Consider the following 20766-nt stretch of genomic DNA (forward strand, 5'->3'; position numbering starts at 1 on the left):
TCAAGTTCATTTTTTTAGCAACATGCATTCAAAGACAAATGGTTAAACATTCAAGTTCATTTTTTAGCAACATGAAAACCTGCAAGAAACATGGTTAGTGGTTCCATATGTGCTCCAACCTGCAATGAGACAAAAAAAAAAAAAAACAATTTAGTTAGTTAGCCAAAATCTTCAAAAATGAGAGCTTAACTATGGGAATTTTTTTTAAAACTTTTTTTTACTGTTTTTTCTACGCGTAAAAATGCTTAAAATGGTCTAAATCCTACGGAACCACTAAAAGTCAAATTTTGATTTATACTCTTTTTTTTTTTTTAAAGCTACAACGTGCAGAAATAAAGATTTTAAAACAGAAATACAACATAAGCAGGCAGAGACGACAATCTATCAAGTGGAGACGCCAAAATATGAAGACACTAAAATACAGAGACGCTAGTATTCGAAGATGACAGAATAGATTTGCAACACAGAAAACAGGTGACAAGCAGAGACGCCAATTTGCGCAGATGCGGATTTTCGCAGATGACGATTTGGATTGGTGGTGGCGGAGACATCAATTTGCGTAGACGTTGATTTGCGCAGACGCGGATTTTCGCAGACATCGATTTGCACAGACGCGGATTTTCGCAGACAAAACAGGTTGCAGACGCCAAAACTGCGCCAAAAAAAGTTGAAAAACGCGAATTTTTTTTTTAGATGGTATTTCTTCTTCCTAAGTGCGTTCTTTAACCTACAAAAACAAGCAAAACACCCTCACAACACACTCAAACAACAACAAACATTAGATGGTTAAAAAAAATGACATATAGATGAAAATAGATGATTAAATGACCCATAGTGGGGTCCCACCGGGCGTGCCAAAATGTAGAACAAGAATTAGTATGCAAAGAACATTAACAAATAAAGTAAACATTCACAAACCAAAAACTAAATTCACATATATGCTTAGACAAAGAAAGCAAACAAGAAGTGCAAACCTCACAAGAGAAAACACTCCATGCTTTCTTGATTCTGTAGATGTGTCCTTTTGCTGTGGATGTATGCTCAAGATGCTCAAAAGCTACTTCAATGGAGATGGGTAATGGCAAATTGGTAGCTTTGTGAGCTCTCAATTTGGCATTATAAGGGTATGGGTATGGCTTTTGGCTCTCAAAAGGGCATGGTAACTTTAGCTCAAAGATTGTTGATGAAATGGCTTGGGATGGGATTCAATTTATAGGCTAAGGGGTAGAGAGATGGAGGGCTTAGATGCAAGGATGGATGAAGGCTTAAGGAGGGCTAAGATGCACTCAAAGGGGAGCACATGGATTGTGCTTGTTTAGCACCAATGGGAAGGTGACACTTGTCACAAGGAGGATGAGTGTGAGAGGGTAGGGTAAAGGGTTGGTTAAAGGCATGATGAGTGGGGTTGAGTATGTAAGAGGGATGTAAGAGGAATGAGTGTGGAAGAGGGAAGAGTGTGGAAGATGGGTGTAAGAGTCATGAGTGGGCTTGTAAGAGTCTTTTATGTTTTGTAAGAGCACTCATGACTTAGTGGTTGGTTTTTTTGAGGGGAGACTTTGGTTTGGATTAGGAAAGTCTTAAACTTTTTTAAGGAATGTGACAACATTAGGGGGTGGATTAGGCTTGGGTTTAGGATTAGATTAGGGATGTTAGAGATGTGCAAGTGGATAGCATTAATGAGGGTGGGTGAGTTAGTGGCTAAGCTTGGTTAGTATGGGTGGATGGGGTGGATTAGGCTAAATGGAGGATTAGAGATAGGTTAGGGGTTTTTGAATTTGAGGATTTCATTTATCAAATAGATTTATTTAATAAATGGGGATTTTTGAAATTAGATAGGAGAAAAGGACTTAATTGATAAATAATAGATTATTTGATTTATCAATTAGGACTATAGATGATTAATTAAATTAATCAACTAGGGATGGCAAAGGATTAATTAAATAAGAATTTAATTAATGATGCCTTTAGAGATGGCTAAATTAGATTACCAAAGCAGTGTAATCAAATTTAGGTGTCTACAATGTGAATGCATCCTTTGTGGATGATTAGTTTATTGATAACCCTAATGCTCTTGTTGCTTTTTCAGATATTAGAGTTGCTTCATCGAAAGCTTCCAATGTTTCTTTGCAACAGGATCATTTGTGTCTTCTAGATTCAGTTCATTGGGATATATTTCTACTGGACATATCATTTTTATTTGTAGAATCCCTTATTTTGGATCTAGATGATAGCATTGATTTTATTCGTCTTCTATTTAACGAAGGTCACTCTTTTTTAGTTGTTGTGAGGGAGCCTCTTGGCCCTCTTCTTCCTTCTCTACATAGTCATTCTTCATAGATTGATACGAGTTTGGATACATTTGTACAACATTCTAAGGAGATCTATTTGCCTTTTGAGGTGAAAAATGTGTCTTTTGATTATGTTCTACAACAGTTTCTAAGAGATTATAACCATTTCAAGATCTATATAGAGACCATGGAGCAATTGTTAAAGGCATCATACATCTTGATATTTCTTCCTACATATTCCTTTCAGGATTGGGGAGACTTCACTCATACATTTTCATTTATGTTTCTTCCTAAAGGGAAGAATGTTGTTTGAAGATCATGGACCACCTTCTGCACATAGTGTCAAGCATCTACCATTCACTACACACCATGGAGGCATTTGTCTTCTCTTCCATTTCACTTTCTTGGAGATCTTCTTGGGGTCAAAGAAATTGTAGTATGGTAGTTTTATTGCTTTATTAGCATCTACTTTGAGGGGGGGTTTTATTCCTATTGGGTTTTCCCTCTTTCCTCTTCTTATATTTTTCTTTTCTCCTTAGTTAGAATTAAGGGGGGGTGTTGGTGATTAATTCAAACTAACAACTCTTTACTGTTGGTGATTAATTCAAACTAACAGCTCATACTCCTCTAAATCTTAATTTCTAGTTTACTTCTAGTTTGGACGGTGAAACTGGACTATTTCCATGCTGCATTATGTTAGTTGGAGATAAAACTTACATGTGTCAGTTATTTTTGGGTATTTGACTGTGATTTCCTATTCTATGGGGTAATTGGTGTTGCATAAATGCTTACATTTTGTAATTGATACACAATGAATGAATAATAGAATTTCATTATTAACTGGCTCTATTTTTTCTTCTATTTCTGTAATTTTTGCTTTTATCTTTCAACAAGATCGTTCTTTAAATTTCAGATTTAGCATGAGTAGAAAATTCTACAATATCAAATACACAACAAGAATCAAATGTGTAGAAAATAGACTTATGAAGAATTTTCAAACTAACAAAAATATATCTGTAGTAATATGATACAAAGTTTAAGAATAGTGAACTATGACAGACAGTGTGAATACTATTTACACCATTCCATAATATTTATAGAGGATGAAGGCGGTCACAATCTCTTTAATGTTGTAGCTGGAAAATTAATTTGTCACAAATATCTGCTTAAAATATAATCTATGGCTGGATTTCAGTGATTATGAAAAGATTGTGGAGATTTATCTACTTGAGAAAGATTTTAGAGATCTTTTGACATTGCAAATATTCCAAAAAATAAATTAATGTGGTCAGTGTAGTATAAGATTGATCTAGTTTCATAAAGTTTGATAAATCTTTCAATAATTGATTAATTCCAAATAAATTTCCAAACCACCATATCACTTACCATTTGGATTCCATTGTCAGATAGGTATAGGTTAACTAATTTCCATTATAAAGTTGCTAACCAACTAATTTCTAAACCATGTACTCCCACTAATTTCCTACCCTATCTAGCCACCCAACTAATCCTAACTATCCCCAAACCCATATACCCTTAGGACAAATTACATCCAATACGTGCTCCAACATACTCAAGCTGAACTCTTTACCCTTTTTATTACTAATTCTTATCCCCCTCCATTGAAACCCGAGTCCACTTACTGGACCATCCTAACATTCCCCCTCCCCATGCGCTCACATCCAACTCATCATCACATGGATGGAGCGGCATGAAAAGAAAGGGGAATGCTTGGTGGCATGATGGGACCACTCTGTCTTGAGCCGAGTGTCCTTCTTGTCACCTTGGGTGCACTCCTTGGAAAGTACAATTATCTATTTTGTTGTAAATATTACTAGAATTGAAGAGCAGTGAATTGGTATTGCTCATGTTGAGCCAGCTGTGTGAAACGAGAGTAAATGAATCTGGTTAATGTCGAGTTGTAGATCATGTATGCTTCGTGTGAAACAAGAGTAAATGAATCTGGTTAATGCCAACTTGTAGATCATGTAGGCTATGAAGGGTGTGTGGTCTACAATGGATCTCAAAATTATGCCTGCTATGTATTTTGATTTGATTTGATGGGATATTTGATTTTATTATATCATATTTGATTTGATTTGAATATCATAACTCATCATTATAAATCAAACAAATCATTGAATGGTAAGTAGTTTGCAGCATTGAATGGTAAGTGGTTTCCTCTATCAGATAGGTTTTGGGTGAAATGCCCACCTATAATAGCCCATCGGCTAATAATAGACATGATATTTTAATTTTTAATTCCTGTTGACTGCAATAACTATTGAAATATTGGAATTTGATGCATTAATCAATGACATTCAACTATTTTAATAAGAAATTGATTTTTTTTTTTCATTCGTTAATTACAAAAATAACAATGAAAGAAATAATTTTCATTAACAAAAATACGGTAAATAAACTTAATTTTCTATTTTATCTTTACCTTCTCCAATAGACGCAACCTATCTTTTCCATCTTTTCCACTTGCTTGTGTTGATTCAAGCAATTCCATTTGCAAGTTTAGCATACTTATTTGATTTTATAGTAAATTTATAATCATTTAAAAAAAATATGATTATACAAATCTACTTTTCTACAGAAAAATAACTTATAGTGATTTCATTTTGCTATACAGATTTTTGGTACCTCTTCAAATTACTATTAATATTATTAAATTATATTTTTTTAATATATCGAATAATTCAAACAAAAATATCATCAATTTAATATATGCGCTGCAAACTGACAAAATTTGCAAATAACGCAAAGAAAACAATAATAAAATGTAGACCCTGAAACAAATATGCCCTATTCCATTATGTGAATCAGTGCCAAAATGAGGAAGGAGGCACTCTGCAAACAAAAAACTAATTTGAAGTACTCTCCTCAAAACAACACAAACAATGAATCTGCAAATCAAAATCAAATAGCTTAAAAAATCTAATATGACTCCATGCAGAACAAAATGCAGCCATCCACAAAATCTAGAATAGCAAAAACAAAAATGGATGACAGATTGTTCAAAATAAGAGGAAGTATAGATGACATAGATCATCATACAACAGGGGAGATAGAATGGACCAACGAATACAAAACCAAAAGGATTTCTTCAATAAAATGAAATATTCTAACAGTGAAAATCAAAACCCTAGATTGGGGAACTTCAACTTGTTAGAATTCTTTAGAATAACTAAGAGGTGGGGGGGGGGGGGGTGTGAATTAGTTATTCAAGGTCTAAATGCCCTAATAATACTTTTTCTCAAATTATAGTGAGCCCATAAACTTTTCATCCATTCAAACTTAAATCAATCATCTTAGCAAATTACAGTAAATCAATTTGCATGGATAAAGCATGCAAGATCAAGACATGACACAATGATTTACGTGAAAACCCAATTTGGGAAAAACCACCAGTAACATGCTACTTAATTCTCACTCTTCTAAAGTGATGCCCTGTTAAAAGCCTACCCTGTTAAGGGCTTACAACACACTGTTAAATGTGACCTTGTTAGAGTATTTCACCATACTGTTAGGAATGGGCTTGGTCAAAGGACTTTAGAACATTCACTTGGAATGTCAGCAACATATTTTGCAGATTTCATATCACACTTCAGTTCAGTCCTTTTTGCTTGGCTTTTAATCACTTCGGCTTTGATAGCGTGTCATCTCAAGCTTCGTCTCCTTGAGTCTTCTTACTCATCATACCAATGCAACCATATTTGTGGTCATCTGTTGAAGCATAGTAACTATACTTTCTTACTCCTTATCACCTCCTTCAACACTTTATGCTTTCATGCTTGACCTCCTCTCTCACTTTGCTTCGTGACCTTATGACTCCTTAAATAGAAATCTGGAGTCCCTTTCTTGCTTGATTCTTCATCTCCAATTTTAGGGTTTCAGGTGGATTAGGTAGGGTACAATGTATCTATCCCATATCTTGCTCTTATCTAGAAAATTCATCTAATACTCTAGTTGTATTCTCCAAAAAAATTTTACATGATGTTTTGTGCCACCAACTCATCACTCTTATCTTCTATTTAATTCATAGAATTCTAGATAACAACCTTATCGGCTCAGATCTGGCGAATCTTCGATCTTTGAAATAATGAAGCAACTCGACATTATTGGTTTACTGATGCTCGACACCTCTGTGTTACTTTGTACTTGTATCCTGCTCGGCACTTGGTTCTGCTCGACACTTGTTTCTTGACTCGACACTTGTAACTGCTCGGCACTTATTTCTTGATTCGACACTTGTATCTGCTCGGCACTTGTATCTTGACTCGGCACTTGTATCTTGACTTGGCACTTGTATTTGCTTGGCACTTGAAGATCACTTGACACTTATTGAGGTTGAACTTGCTCGGCTTCAACTAAGAATCTGTTCAGCACTGACTAGCTTGCTCGGCTCCCTCTCTAATAGAATTAGTTAGGCTTCACAAATGACTTAGCTAAAATCTTACATCTTTGATATGTTTCAGTGTGCCCATTCTCTGTGTCTTAAAGTATGTCATCAATACACTTTTTCATCAATGGCTTAGCTGATCCTTGTACTTCATTACAACATCATAACTTCAACCTTTCTCTAGGTGTTCTAGTTACATCTTATTGATTGCCTCCTCCTTGTCAATCAACCAATTGATAGTATTTGGATCACTAAAGCAATTGTCATTCCTACAAGTAGCAAGTTTGACATCAATGAAAAAACAATGATTGAAAACATTCTTTACTATTTCCATTACTTTTCATGTATGATCTTTTCAATCATTTCCAACACAACTATAAAGAAAAAAGTGGATCAACCCAAATTGATTTTTGAGCCTAACAATATACCCTTAGGTCCATCATCAGTCAGAACATGGGCACAAACTAGAAAATATGAATCTCATGTCTCCATTCTTAAAAATATCCAAAGAAGGGAGCGAATCCATCAGCAATGGGGGCATATATCCCCCCACACCAAAAGAAGCATCATGAAGCAAACAATCCAAGCAAAGGAAGGAACCCCAATTTAAGACATTGATTTGAAATCAAGAACACTGACACTATAATCATCAATAACATTCATAGTGAAGCAAAATGGAAGGAATGCACTAAGTGTATGCCTAAAATGTGAGCACACTTCTATGAGTCATTATATTCAAGATTACTCAAAAATGAGGTCTCAAATGGTGACTCATAGCTCTCTATTCATGGAGTGCAAGGGTTTGTAATGGAGGCCCTCAGCTTGACCTAGTTTGTGCCCATGAAAGTACACCATGAAACAAGAGATTCAAGGATCCAAAAATATGCATGCAAATGAAAATGAAAACTAATCTAAATGATAACAATGCAAAACAAAGCAAGATCTAACTATGAAAGCAAATATGACTCTAAACTAATATGCAAATGCAATGATAAAAGCCCATGATAAAAGCCATGGGTGCAAGAGAGAATGAGACAAGAAGATAGAAGTTCTCCACAAAAGCTTTAGCATTCAAAACTTCTTCTTCAAAATTTGCTCTCCAATCCTATAGCATAACAATAGCATCATCCTGGTTATCCAAAATGAGGAGAGGGCTCTCCCTTATAAAGAAGATTGGACGATCTAGATTGAGAGGAAAAAGATTTAATCAAGGGTGGAGAAATAATAATCCATGTGAAATAAGGATCCACCAATGAGAAAAGAGGAGTGGTTGAGAAGAAAGTGGAAAGATAAGTCCCACTTAGAAATATGTGCATTTAAGTGTAGAGAAATTAAATAAAAGAATTTATTTTATTTCCTCTTTAAGTGGGGATTTATTTAATTAAAAGGGAGCAAGTTCTTTTAATTAAATAGGAAATATTTAATTAAATTAAAAGAGGGGTTTTTCTCTTGATTAATTAAATGTGGATGAATTTAATTAAAAGAGAGGTTTTCTTTTAATTAAATGGGAAATTATTTTATTTAATTAAAAGTGAGATTTTCTTTTAATTAAATAAGACTTAGTATAAAATGATCAACCTTAGAAATAAAACAAATTGAATTTGATCAAGAAAATTGATTTAAATTGATTTAATAAAATATTGCAAACCATTGATTCAAGAAATTTGATAAATTGATAAATTGAATAATGGGGGCCCATAGTCTAGGCGACGATTTTAGGGTGCATACATTGAGAAAGGTGTTTATGTGTATTGGAATGGGCCAACAAAGTAACTTGGGCAGAGAGATCAATGTAGAAATTCTACCAATGGCAAGTTCACATTACTTCCCTGTAAAAATGGAAATTAAAGAACAGGCTAAACCCAAAAGGAACCCATTCAAATGTGAAAATATGTGGTTTATGGATAAAAATTTTATGGTACAGATAATAAAGAGGTGGCAAGAGGAATATTTTCAAGGATTAAAATGTTCTATTTTGTATCCAAATTGAAAAGCATAAAAGAAAAGATATTAAAATGGAACAAAGCACAATTTTAAAACATATTTAAAGAAAAATTAGATATAGAAGAGAAATTGGAAAAATTAAACAAAGAAATTATCAAAAAAGGAATGAATAATGAAACATATCAACTAGAAAAAGAATACCTTCTAAAACAGGAAGAAATTCTAGCAAAAGAAGAGATATACTAGAAGCAAAAATCTAGAGAGAAATGGCTAACATGAGGAGAAATCCAAACAATATAGGACAATAAAGCCCTAAATAATCCTTTCACACTGAAAGAAATCAAAATGACTCTCTTCAACATTAACTTGAATAAATCACCCGGCCTTGATGGATTTCAAGCATTCTTCTTCGAAAAATATTGGGATAATTTAGGAGAAGATTTATGGAAGGCAATGGAAGCCTCTAGGAATGGAGGATCCCTTTTATCATAAATAAACCATACCTTCCTAATGCTTATACCCAAGAAAAAAAAAAGCGAAGAACCATGTGACTTTAGACATATTGCATTATGCAATACAATATATAAAGTGTTTTCAAAAGCTCTGGCTAACCACCTCCAAAAACATCTCCCTGAATTAATATCAGAAGAATAAACAAGGTTTATACCAAGGAGATCCATCCTAGACAGTATCTCTATCATCCAAGAAACAATCCATTCAGTACACAAAAACAATGAAGCATGCATGTTATTAAAGTTAGACATATTGAAAGCTCAAGACAAAGTAGATTGGAGATTCCTATGCAAAACACTTGAAGCTTTTGGTTTTTCAAAACAATGGATAAGCATCATTTTTCAATGCATATCTACCCCAAAAATTTCTCTACTTATCAATGGAACTCCAGAAGGTTTCTTTAGTATTTCTAGGGGGATCTAACAAGGAGACCCTATCTCCCCATTTCTTTTTATCATCATGGCAGAATCTTTTGGAAGAGCAATCAAAATAGTACAACTTCACAACAAAATCAAAGGAGCAAAGGTCACCAATAATGTGGAAAATACTACACATCAACAATTTTTTGACGATACAATATTAGTTAGAGTTAGTACAAAGAAAGAGGTAGATCACATACAAATAATCTTGGAAACTTATACAAAAGCCTCAGGCTAAAGAATTAATGTAGAAAAGTTAGAAATCTTCTTCTTAAACACATCAATTGAAAGATAAGAATATATATTTAACAAACTAGAATTAAAAAAAGAGCACCTTTCCATTTAAATATCTAGGAATATTCCTAGGTAAAGGTAATAAGAATAGTCTAGGATGGGATCAAACTTTAGGAAAAATTGACAACCAAACTGAGGCTTGGAAAGGAAAATGGTTGACCAAGGCCGGGAGAGCAACAAAAATTAATGCTGTATTATTAGCTATACCTACCTATCAATTTTTGTGCTTACAACTACCAAATAATATAAACCAAAATATTGAACAAAAATCATGAGATTTCTTTTGGAACGACATTGAAGATAAAAAGAAGGAAGCTTTGATTAGCTGGGAAAAAATATGTAGGCCTAAAGAAGCAGGAGGTCTAGGAATCAAAAACCTAGATTGGCAAAATGAAGCTTTAGGAGCTAAAAAAGTATGGAGAATGTATCAAGAATGAAACAAAAAATTGGCCAGAATCTTATATAATAAATATCTTAATGCATCTGACTATACCTTACTATTCAGAACTAGGATGCCTCCTAAGGGTTAGCAGCTTGGAATTTCCTAATGAAGTGTTGACCCCTTATAACCAAATTCACGACATGGGATATAGGGAGAGGTGACAAATCATTGTTCTAGGAAGACTCATGGAATGGGTATCCCCCTCTTGATCATACTGAGGTAACCCTTAATGCCAAAACACATTTAAAGACACTCTAGGGCTCTAAAGTGGAAGACTATATACAAGCAATTCAATCTGACAAAGAAACCTCCTGGGTATGGAAATCCTTTACCAATTGTGGTCTCAACCAGGAAGACCAGGATATTTTAGAAAATATCCCTAAAAATTGTCCAATCATAGTTAAAAACAGAGAGGATAGAATTATTTGGGCAGCTTCTAAGGATGAAATTTATAAAGTTAAAGAAGGTTATAAAAAAATTATTATCTCTCAAAGGTGGGAAGCAATAAACATCCCAATAAACCTTAGTTGGGACCCAAAAAGGCTTCCTAAAATAGGCATCTTTCTATGGGCTACCATCCAAAAGAGAATCCTAACAATAGATAGAATCCAAAAAATGGAATTTGAAGGCCCATCAAGATGTATGCTCTGTAAAGAAGACTAAAAAACAACAGAGCATCTTCTATACCAATATAAATATGCACAAGAATGTTGGATGTGGCTGAAAGCTTAACTCAATTGGATAGCCCCCCTACCAGAAAAGTGGCACGAACACTTGATTGGATGACAAAAAATGCAATTGAGAAAGTTTATGGAAAACTCTGGAATATCACTCCAGCAATCTTAGCTTGGGAAATATGGAAAGAAAGAAATAGATGTATATTTCAAGACAAAGAACTAAACTCACAATCCCTCTATATCAAAATCAAGGCCATCATAATGGAAGTAATGGATAGTGACTTAAGGAAAAACTCATAAGAAGAAGGTTTGTTCACATAATGGGATGCAAAGATTAAAAAACAATGGACACACCTTATCAACCTGCCTCTCACATATATAAGGAAAAATAGTGTAGCCAAAAAAGAATGCAAATGGGAACCTCCATCGATAGGATGGAAGAAACTAAATTTTGACAGGGCTTCTAGAGGCAACCCAGGAAAGGTAGGAATAGGATGCATAGTTAGGGAAGAAACATGGAACTAGTTAGTAAGAAGAGCAAAGCCTCTAGAAATAACAACAAATAACATGGTTGAACCAGAAGTAGTAGAAGAAGGACTAAAAATCTATATCAATCTAAGCATCAAGAAAATTATAATCGAAGCAGACTCACAAATAATATTAAACACACTCAGGAGAGGGAAAATGCCAAACTGGATATTAAACTCCAGATTAGAAGCAATTTTGAAACTATTAGAAGAATTTGAAGAAGTAAGATTTTTGCATATATTTAGAGAAGGCAATTCAGAAGCAGAGTGAAGGCAATTCAGAAGCAGATAGCCTAGAAAATAAAAGTATAGATGGAGAATATCTACTATTATTTAATCAAAGCAAGCTCAAGATTATTATTCCTAGATCACATTATATTATTCCCATCCTACTAGACTTATGTGGTCATGATTTTCCTAACAAATGCAAAATTGGGCTCACGTATCTACGCATGATGATAATCTATTCCCCAGTTTACAAGTATCACTTTAATTATGAAATCGAGTGAGGCAATCAAACAAATATAGGGAGATGGTGTCATGTTACTCCGTTCTAGACTTTTCCCCCCAAGATCTATATAAATGAATTTTTGGACTTTGGCTCTCCCATTCTACTCTATAGTTTTCATTTCTATTTAATTTCTTCCTATGGATACTAATATCGGCTTGTATCATGCCTATGAAAATTGCATTATGGCATTCTATGGTCCAGTTAAACTAGAAATATGGAATAGGATATGTACGCAAATAGATGATATGAGTAGAGTTGCACTCAACAGGGTTTGGGGGGAAGGGGTTTTAAATTACTAATACTCATGGAAAACTAATAGAGACATCTTGGGGCTATGGTTAGGATGTCTAGCTACAGAAGGAGTAGAAAAGTGGGATATTGTTAGACTAAGCAACAACCTTTTTGATCCATTCTCATTGTTAGGTCTAGAGGTAGTCACGTCTGATATTGATGCAAAGCTTAAAATTCCACTGCCTGAAACTTACATGGAACATGAAATAGGTAGCCCTAAACTTGCTAGAAGTCCTAAGCACTCATGCTTGGTTATTAGAGAAAACATTCTCTTCCATGGAGAATGGTCAAGGATGGAAGCAAGCATTCAATTCTTGCTAAGATGGAGAAGAATCATAGAGGACCCAGGAAAAGAATGGCTAATGAATTATTTGTAGGCATTTGATACATATATCCATCTAGAGGTAGATCTTTTGAACCTAGAAGTAGTGGAGTTTTGCCTCCCAAACTACAATAGGTCTAGCAGAGTAAGGAATGCCTATGAATTTCTACCAGGCTCGAAGGCCAAAAACCTCCATGAAGCCTCAAAGATCATCATGGTTTTCAAAAAGAAAAATCAAGGAACATAGCTTGGATCTTGAGTTATTTTTGATATTTTGCTTTGGCTTTTTCTTAGTCACGGGTATAGCTCTATTGTATTTTGGTCAAGATTTTTAGGTATATTCTGGCTACCTTTGCCTAAGCAGCCTATAGGATATTTAAAGTGAATGGCGTATGGTTGCATTTTTTAAGCAGTCAATTTAGTATACATTATACAGAACCCACCTGGTATTCGATAAAGTTCGATTAGCTTCCTATGTAAATACAACCTAGATCAATATATTATACTCTTTTAGCTTATAATATATCAATTTCAAACAAATTTGGAATGGTTTAATGGCACTGGTATCATTGACATCTTTGAACCTTGTTATCTTATTTTCCTATGTCTTTCAACTTTTTGTTAGTTTAATCGACCTTACATTATAATGTAACCCCAAATAATGCAGTTTAAGTACATATTACAGTATATAAATTATTTGCATATGTCAAAGAACTTAAAGGATATATGAATTTTAATAGCATTTTATTCAATAATGAGTAACTAAGGATTAAAAAACAAGAATATGCTCCTAACTAATATAACAAATTGTCTTTGATAAACTCCCACTCTAACTATCATTAAGACTATCATATTAGCAAAAGGATGATAAACAAAAAAAATTGCATTTGGTTTTGCCCACTAATCTTTGGTCTACTCCTCAAAATTAGCAGTGGATTTATTTATTTTCCTAATGCCTAACTCTGGATGGTGGTTAGCCTGTGCTATCCCCTCATTTTTTCAGGTTCTCTTCTGCATCCTAAAGGAAATGCACATTGAGCTCTTTTGGTCCCCTCTTTTCATTAAAGATGTATAGCTATGTAATTATTCATTAAAAAACTCTCTTGATATTTATTTCACTGGGGTATGCCCCTTTCACTTTTATATAATAAAGGACACATGTCCAGGGCTAGACTGGAAGTTTTCTTTCTCTGTTCTTTCCTACGAATGCCTGTTAGAACAAAGATTCTTGTAAATTTGTTTTTTAATCTAATATAATATAAGGCTTCAACCATTTACTAATAAAATAAAAATAAAATAAAATTCAAACAACAAAAATTAAACTCACCCTTAGATAAATAGAATTTTTAGGAATCTAGATAAAAAATAATTAATATTAATATAAGGCAAGAGCCTACAACACAATGGTAAATTATGAGTCTACTTGAGCTTAATAATGACAATAATAATAAATTACAACAGAATAATAATTAATCTTGGCTTGGGCCTCTTACCGATCAAATATATATAAAATAATAATATTTTATATAAAACTAATAAATTTAAAAAATTATTATAATATAAAATTACGATGATAGTAAAAAATCTATTTACATAATTTTAGTTAATTATATTTTCAAAAAAAAAAATGCTATATAAAAAAAATGGTGTGTATAGTAGTCAGAAATCATGTGAATAACACGAAAAATGTGACAAGTGATAAACATTCATCTGAAAAACATTAGATAGCTAAGAAATGCAAAAATTCTAAGAAAGAAAATAAACATAGTTGAGGTGTAGTGTCATATCTGCTACCAAAACACTGTAACCCTAGCAAGGAAAGGAACAAGCTGGGGAGAAATAGTCATGCCACTCCCCCTCTCAAAATCATTTCACTTTCCAAATCCAATTATATGGTAGAAACTTCAAAGCAGTTTGTGGTTCTAAGTGCGCATAATGATCCGGGTCATCTAAACGCAAAGCAGGAGGTCCAAAGAGATGCAGGGGCCACTCTAGTAGAAACCTTAGCTTTAGAGAGGAGATGAGGCAAAAATGTGTCAAACGTGATTAAGAATGTTAGAAACTGAGCCATGATAGCCTCAAATCAGGTATCTTCGTTCCATGCCCATCGGGAAGAATTTAGCATTCCTCTAATTAATTTCCATTCTGTGAATTATGGATCCTCTAAACCTTCCTATTCTCCGAGATCCCATAGGTTTTGTGCCATCATTTTTTCCACATCAAGTCTGGATAACCAAATCAGATTTTTTAACCTTACTAAATATTCAGAACAAAACAAAAATATGTTCTCTCAGTAGATAGGTTTTCTTTTTGATAGAAATATGGAGCCTGTACACACCATAAAGAGTTAATCTAGGAAGAATGTGTCCATCATCCTTACTTCTCCCTGTGCTTCACCCATTTCATATGTTCTGCCTCATCATAGGAAACTTGTTCTCAATCCCCCCAATTCTTCTAGTTTTCAAACTAGATTGAATCCCAAACCCTACCCCTTCAACATAGAGGATAAATTCCTTATCATTAGTACTAATGATAACAAAGAATGATGACAAGAATGCCACAAGGTTAGATTATTTGCATTTTGGAATGGTCCAAAGTGTGAAATTCTCAACCTCATAAAATGGATATAGGAATTCTGCAAGACCCAGGTAAGTATTTCTCACCACTCTGATAGGTTAGTATACATACATTGTAGTAATGAATTTGTCAAAAAAGACTTCTTGTTTGTCTCTGATTATTTTTTTAAAGGTTATTCTATGAATTTTTTTGATTGGATTCCAGACAATAAGGAAGAGATGTTAAATTTCTTGTTACCTACTTGGTTGACCCTGCAATCTCTTCCTCCAAAACTTCCACATGTAGATATTATTAGGAAAATAGGGCTCTCTATGGGTGATTTGATTGGTATGGATGCATCCTTTAGTCACTGCAATAATATCAAACTTCTGATTAAGTGCAAGGCTAATAAACTGGAACCCAAACCCATGACAGTATTAAGACTAGGCTAGTAAACTTTCAAAAATATTAAGACTAGACAACAATAAGAAAATCTTATTCAATAAGATGCAATTAACTGCGGATCTTAAGAGCACTTTTCCCATGATGAAAATAAGGAAAAAGAGAGAGTTTCAGAAGGATTCTTTATACAAGAAAGATCTACAGAAGATTCACTAGGTTACAATAAGGAAAGTAGAGCCAGTTCTTGAAAGGGGGGTAGTCAGTATAGATAAGATAATAAAGGCAATAACTTAACTTCCATAGATATGAAGGTAAACTTTCAAAAATATTAAGACTAGACAATGATAAGAAAATCTTATTCAATAAGATGCAATTAATTACGGATCTTAAGAGCACTTTTCCCATGATGAAAATAAGGAAAAAGAGAGAGTTTCAAAAGGATTCTTTATACAAGAAAGATCTACAGAAGATTCACCAGGTTACAATAAGGAAAGTAGAGCTAGTTCTTGAAAGGGGGGTAGTCAGTACATATAAGACAATAAAGGCAAACCCATTGATAGAAATCAGAAACAGTCTATCTCCAAGTCCTAAGAAAATATAGAAGGAAGTAGCAAAGATAATACAATAAGATAAAATAAAAGAAATTCAAAGCTCAGAAGAAGGGAACCATTCATTATTAGAAATCAGCAAAGAAAATATGACTGTTCTAGAGACGGAGGAAAGTAGAGGAATTAGTCCTTCAAAAATATAGACTTTGTGGGTATTCCAAAGCTCGAAAGATATCAGTAGGGATAAGAGAAACAATAATCAAGATGTGACTAAAACAAGGCTATAAGGATTAGTTACTAGCAATTTAAAACTCAAGAAAAAATTAAAAAAAGTAAAAAAGAACAAGAATATAAGTATAATAAATGAAAAGGAAAAGTCATCAGAGAAAATGGTGAGACAACAAGACAATAAGCTATTGGATAATGTTGTTAGTAGCTTAGAAGAAAAAGAAAATAATCTCCTATTTGCAGATGAAGATCCATAACCGAGGGAAGTCTAGAGGCAACAATGGGAACTCCACAGCAACACTCAATAGATCCTGTGTAGGAAACCAAACTCACCAACATAGAAACTATCAACAGATTTACCAAATTTTGGCAGACGCCACCAACTAGTTCAGAATTCTCAAATCTCTCTAGCAATAATCACAAGGTAAAGAGGAGTGAATAGAACAAAAGGAAAAGTTTGTTAACACAAGATTTTCAAGAATTTCTAAATAAAGATACAATATGGGATGAAGACCTGGAAAGGCCAAATCTAAACAAGTCTGAAATAGACAATTTGGAATCATTGACTGAGGAATCAATACAAGTTTTTAGCTTTGAGAATATAAAAAAGAGTAGTGAAGCAGAGAAAGAGAATCTCATTCAATGAGTATTAAATTAGGAGGAGACAACTATTCTTGTGAAGATTTAAAAAGAGATTTGCTAAACATAGAAGAAGATGACAAAAACAAGAAAGTTTCACAGATAATTGAAGATGCACCAATGATAACAGTAGGCAAGGACTTTGAAGGGAGTGGTCTTAGGAAGTTACCATCAATAGATGACAGATTTATAAAAAAATTGTTAAGCATCATAGAGAAAATATTACAAGAACTGAAAGTTGAAGATAGAGAAGAAAAAAAAGTTAAACAATCTGAAATCACTTTAAAAGCGTAGGAGAATATAGATCAGATGGGAATCCAGATGAATCCGGAAGGAGTTTACTCCCCTAAGTATGGAAAAGTGAAAACCAAAAGAGGTAGGAAGTCCCTTAAGGATCTCAGAGAGGCATATGGGTAGGCAATAAAGTAGCAAAAGATCAGTCAACTACTTAACCCAGGGAAGGGGAAGATCCTTCCCAAGGAAGCATGAAGATCACAACATGGAATGCTAGGGGCCTAAATGAACTAAGAAAGAAATGAATATTAAAACAAAACTTAAAACTATTCAAATATGAGATTATTATATTACAAGAAATAAAGCTAGATAAGGAAGAAGAAGCCAAGTTAGAAAAGAAGATAGGGAGCTAGAATATTAACTTGCACAAGTCTAGAGGAGCATTAGGGGTCTAGGCATCATTTGGAATCCTAGGAAAGTATCTCTAGATATTTTAAACACAAACCAATATTGGTTAAGTAGCAGAGTCAAAAGCATTAAAACTAACCTTCAGTTCATTTTAGTTAACACTTACGGCCCGATCTATAACCTAGATAAAAAAAATTTATGGGATAAAATTACCTTATTTATCAATAATCATAAAAATGAACCCATGCTATTAGGTGGGGACTTTAATACTATCTTAAATATTAATGAAAAATATGAGGTATCCAACAGTCCTCCCAAGTCTCTAAAGATTTTAAAAACTAGCATGATCTTAACAACCTGATCGACATTCCTCTTAATAATGGGCAATTTACATGGAATAATAAAAGGAACAAATTTTCTTACATAGCTGAGAAATTGGATAGGTTTTTTTCATAGGGGAACTAAGTGATTTTAACTCTAATATCCATGCCTCTATTCTTCCAATAGCAGGTTTTGATCATTATCTAGTTAGGATTGAATTTTTTGAACATTTTAAACCAATTACAAACCCTTTCAAGTGTGAAAAAATGTGGTTTTTAGAATTAAACTTTCTAGAACGTATTAGAGAATGGTGGAACCAAGGTAACTTTAAAGGATCTAGGATGTATATTTTTGTCTAAAAAATGAATATGCTTAAAGAAAACATACTTAAATGGAACAAAGAACACTTTAATAATATATTCAAAGATAAATTAGAGATAGAGGAAAGGCTAAAGGAACTAAATTTAGAAGTAATCAAGAAGGGTATTAAAAATGATAGCTTTTATCTAGAAAAAGAATTACTCGCCAAACAAGAAAGCATATTGGCAAAAGAAGAAGTCTTTTGGAGACAAAAGTCAAGAGAAAATGACTAGATGAAGGAGATTGGAATACAAAATTCTTTCATAATTCCACCCTCCATAATAGAGCCAAAAGTGAAATAGTTAAAATTAAAGATCCTATGGGTATTACCATTGATAATACAGACAAAATAGCTGAGATATTTGTGAATCACTTTCAGAATACATTAAAAAATGTTGATAGTTTGAATAGGGTAGCTCCATAAAAATATGCTCGAAGCCATACGTAGAGTAGTCTCATTAGAAAATAATAGAATCTTAAACAAACCTATCACCTTGGAAGAAGTCAGATTGGTGTTATTCAACATGAATCCTGATAAATCTCTAGGTCCAAACATATTCCAGACATTTTTTTATTAAAAATGTTGGACAGGTGTAGATCTTTGGAAAGCTATTAAAGCTTCAAGAAATGGTGGATCGTTGCTATTTGAAATCAATTACACATTTCTTACTTTGATCCCTAAAAAGGAGGATCCAGAAAATCCCAGGGATTTTAGACTTATAGCTCTATGTAACACTATCTATAAAATCTTATCTAAAATTTTAGCAAATAGACTTAAATTGATCCTCCCTAAAATTATATCTGAAGAACAAACTAGTTTCATTCTAGGTAGATTGATCCTAGATGGTATACTTATTATTCAAGAAACACTTCATTCAATTAATAAGAATAAAGGGGCAAGCATGTTTATGAAAATAGACATCCAAAAAGCATATGACATGGTTGACTGGAGGTTCTTATGTAAAACCTCATAAGTCTTTGGCTTCTTGCATCAATGGATCAACTTTATATATAAATGTATCTCCTCCACAAAAATTTCAATTCTTATTAACGACACCTCTAAGGGTTTCTTTGAAACATCAAGAGGCATTAGACAAGGAGATCCCTTATCCCCATTTCTATATATTATGGCATAATCCTTTGGAAGAGCACTGACCAAGGCTCATAGTGAAGGGAAAATTAAAGGTATAACTATAACAAAAAATTTCCCCAACATCATCCATCAACAATACACAAATGATTTTGACAAGACTGAGGGAGAGATTGGTTCTACCAAAGTTTTGTTAGGAAACCCTAGGACCATTCTAAAGGAGATTGGAATTATGAAACAACAAATGCAATTTATTGGAAAGGAAGTTGAGTAGGTTAGCAAACTGGCCAGAGGGGAGCACACTTTGGGTCAACAGATTGACCGGCTTTCTGAGGTAATTGGAAATGCTGAAGAGGTTAAAAACCTAATGCACAAGATTCTATACATTGAAGCTAAAAATAGGGTGTTGGAGAAGGCTAACAGTGATAATTACAAGAAGGTGACTAGACTAGAGGCCAAGCCAAATAATATTGAAAAGATTATCAAGCAAATGGAAGACAATAATAACAACTCTTTAAAGACTATGGTAGATAATGTGGGCAATCTCCTGAAAAAGTTTGAGCAAGATAAAGGATAGGATTCCCCTTCAGTGGTTGAGAACCAAGGTCCTAGCAAACACACTTGGGCTCACTCTAAGAAGAATGAGGAAATTAACAAGATGTAAGAGGTGAAGGCTACTGCAGAGAATATGCATATTCTAGCAAACTAGGCTACTAACCTAATAAAGTTGTTCGGGTGGTAGTCTTTTGCTATCTTGTTGCTATCCTTTTTAGCTCTATTTATGTTTGGTCTCCTATTTTCTCTTTTAGGAGGTCTATTTTATGTTGATATGTGCTTTTATTCTCTGATGTTAGCTTTACACTTCTCTTTTATGACTCTTGTTATTATGTAAAAGGTTTCAGGTCCTCTAAAACCTGTTTTTACTTAATCAAAACAATACATAGATGGTACCATTCTTCCAAGTGAAAGTACAGTTAAAGAGGCTTTAAACATCAACTCTATCATTTAACAATACATGGCAACATCAAGTCAAAAAGTAAACATAGCAAAATTTGAAATCTTTTTTATTAATACTAAACCTAAAATAGAAAAGTAGATATGTAGTATCATGGGGTATAAAAGTGGTTCATTCCCATGTAAATACCTAGGTATCGAGTTAGAAAAAGGTAACAAATCCAATAGGGCATGGAAAAGTATTTTGGATAGACTAGAAACTAGGATAGGTGGCTAGAAAGATAAATGGCTTACAAAAGATGGTAAAATCATTAAGATTAGATCTATGATGTCTGTTATTCCAATGTATTTGCTTTCCTACCTTCCTCTCTCTAAGCATCTCAACAAGAA

The sequence above is a fragment of the Cupressus sempervirens genome, chromosome 5, assembly GCF_028749045.1.
Source record: "Cupressus sempervirens isolate cs-2001-9-10 chromosome 5, ASM2874904v1, whole genome shotgun sequence".
Lineage (NCBI taxonomy): Eukaryota > Viridiplantae > Streptophyta > Pinopsida > Cupressales > Cupressaceae > Cupressus > Cupressus sempervirens.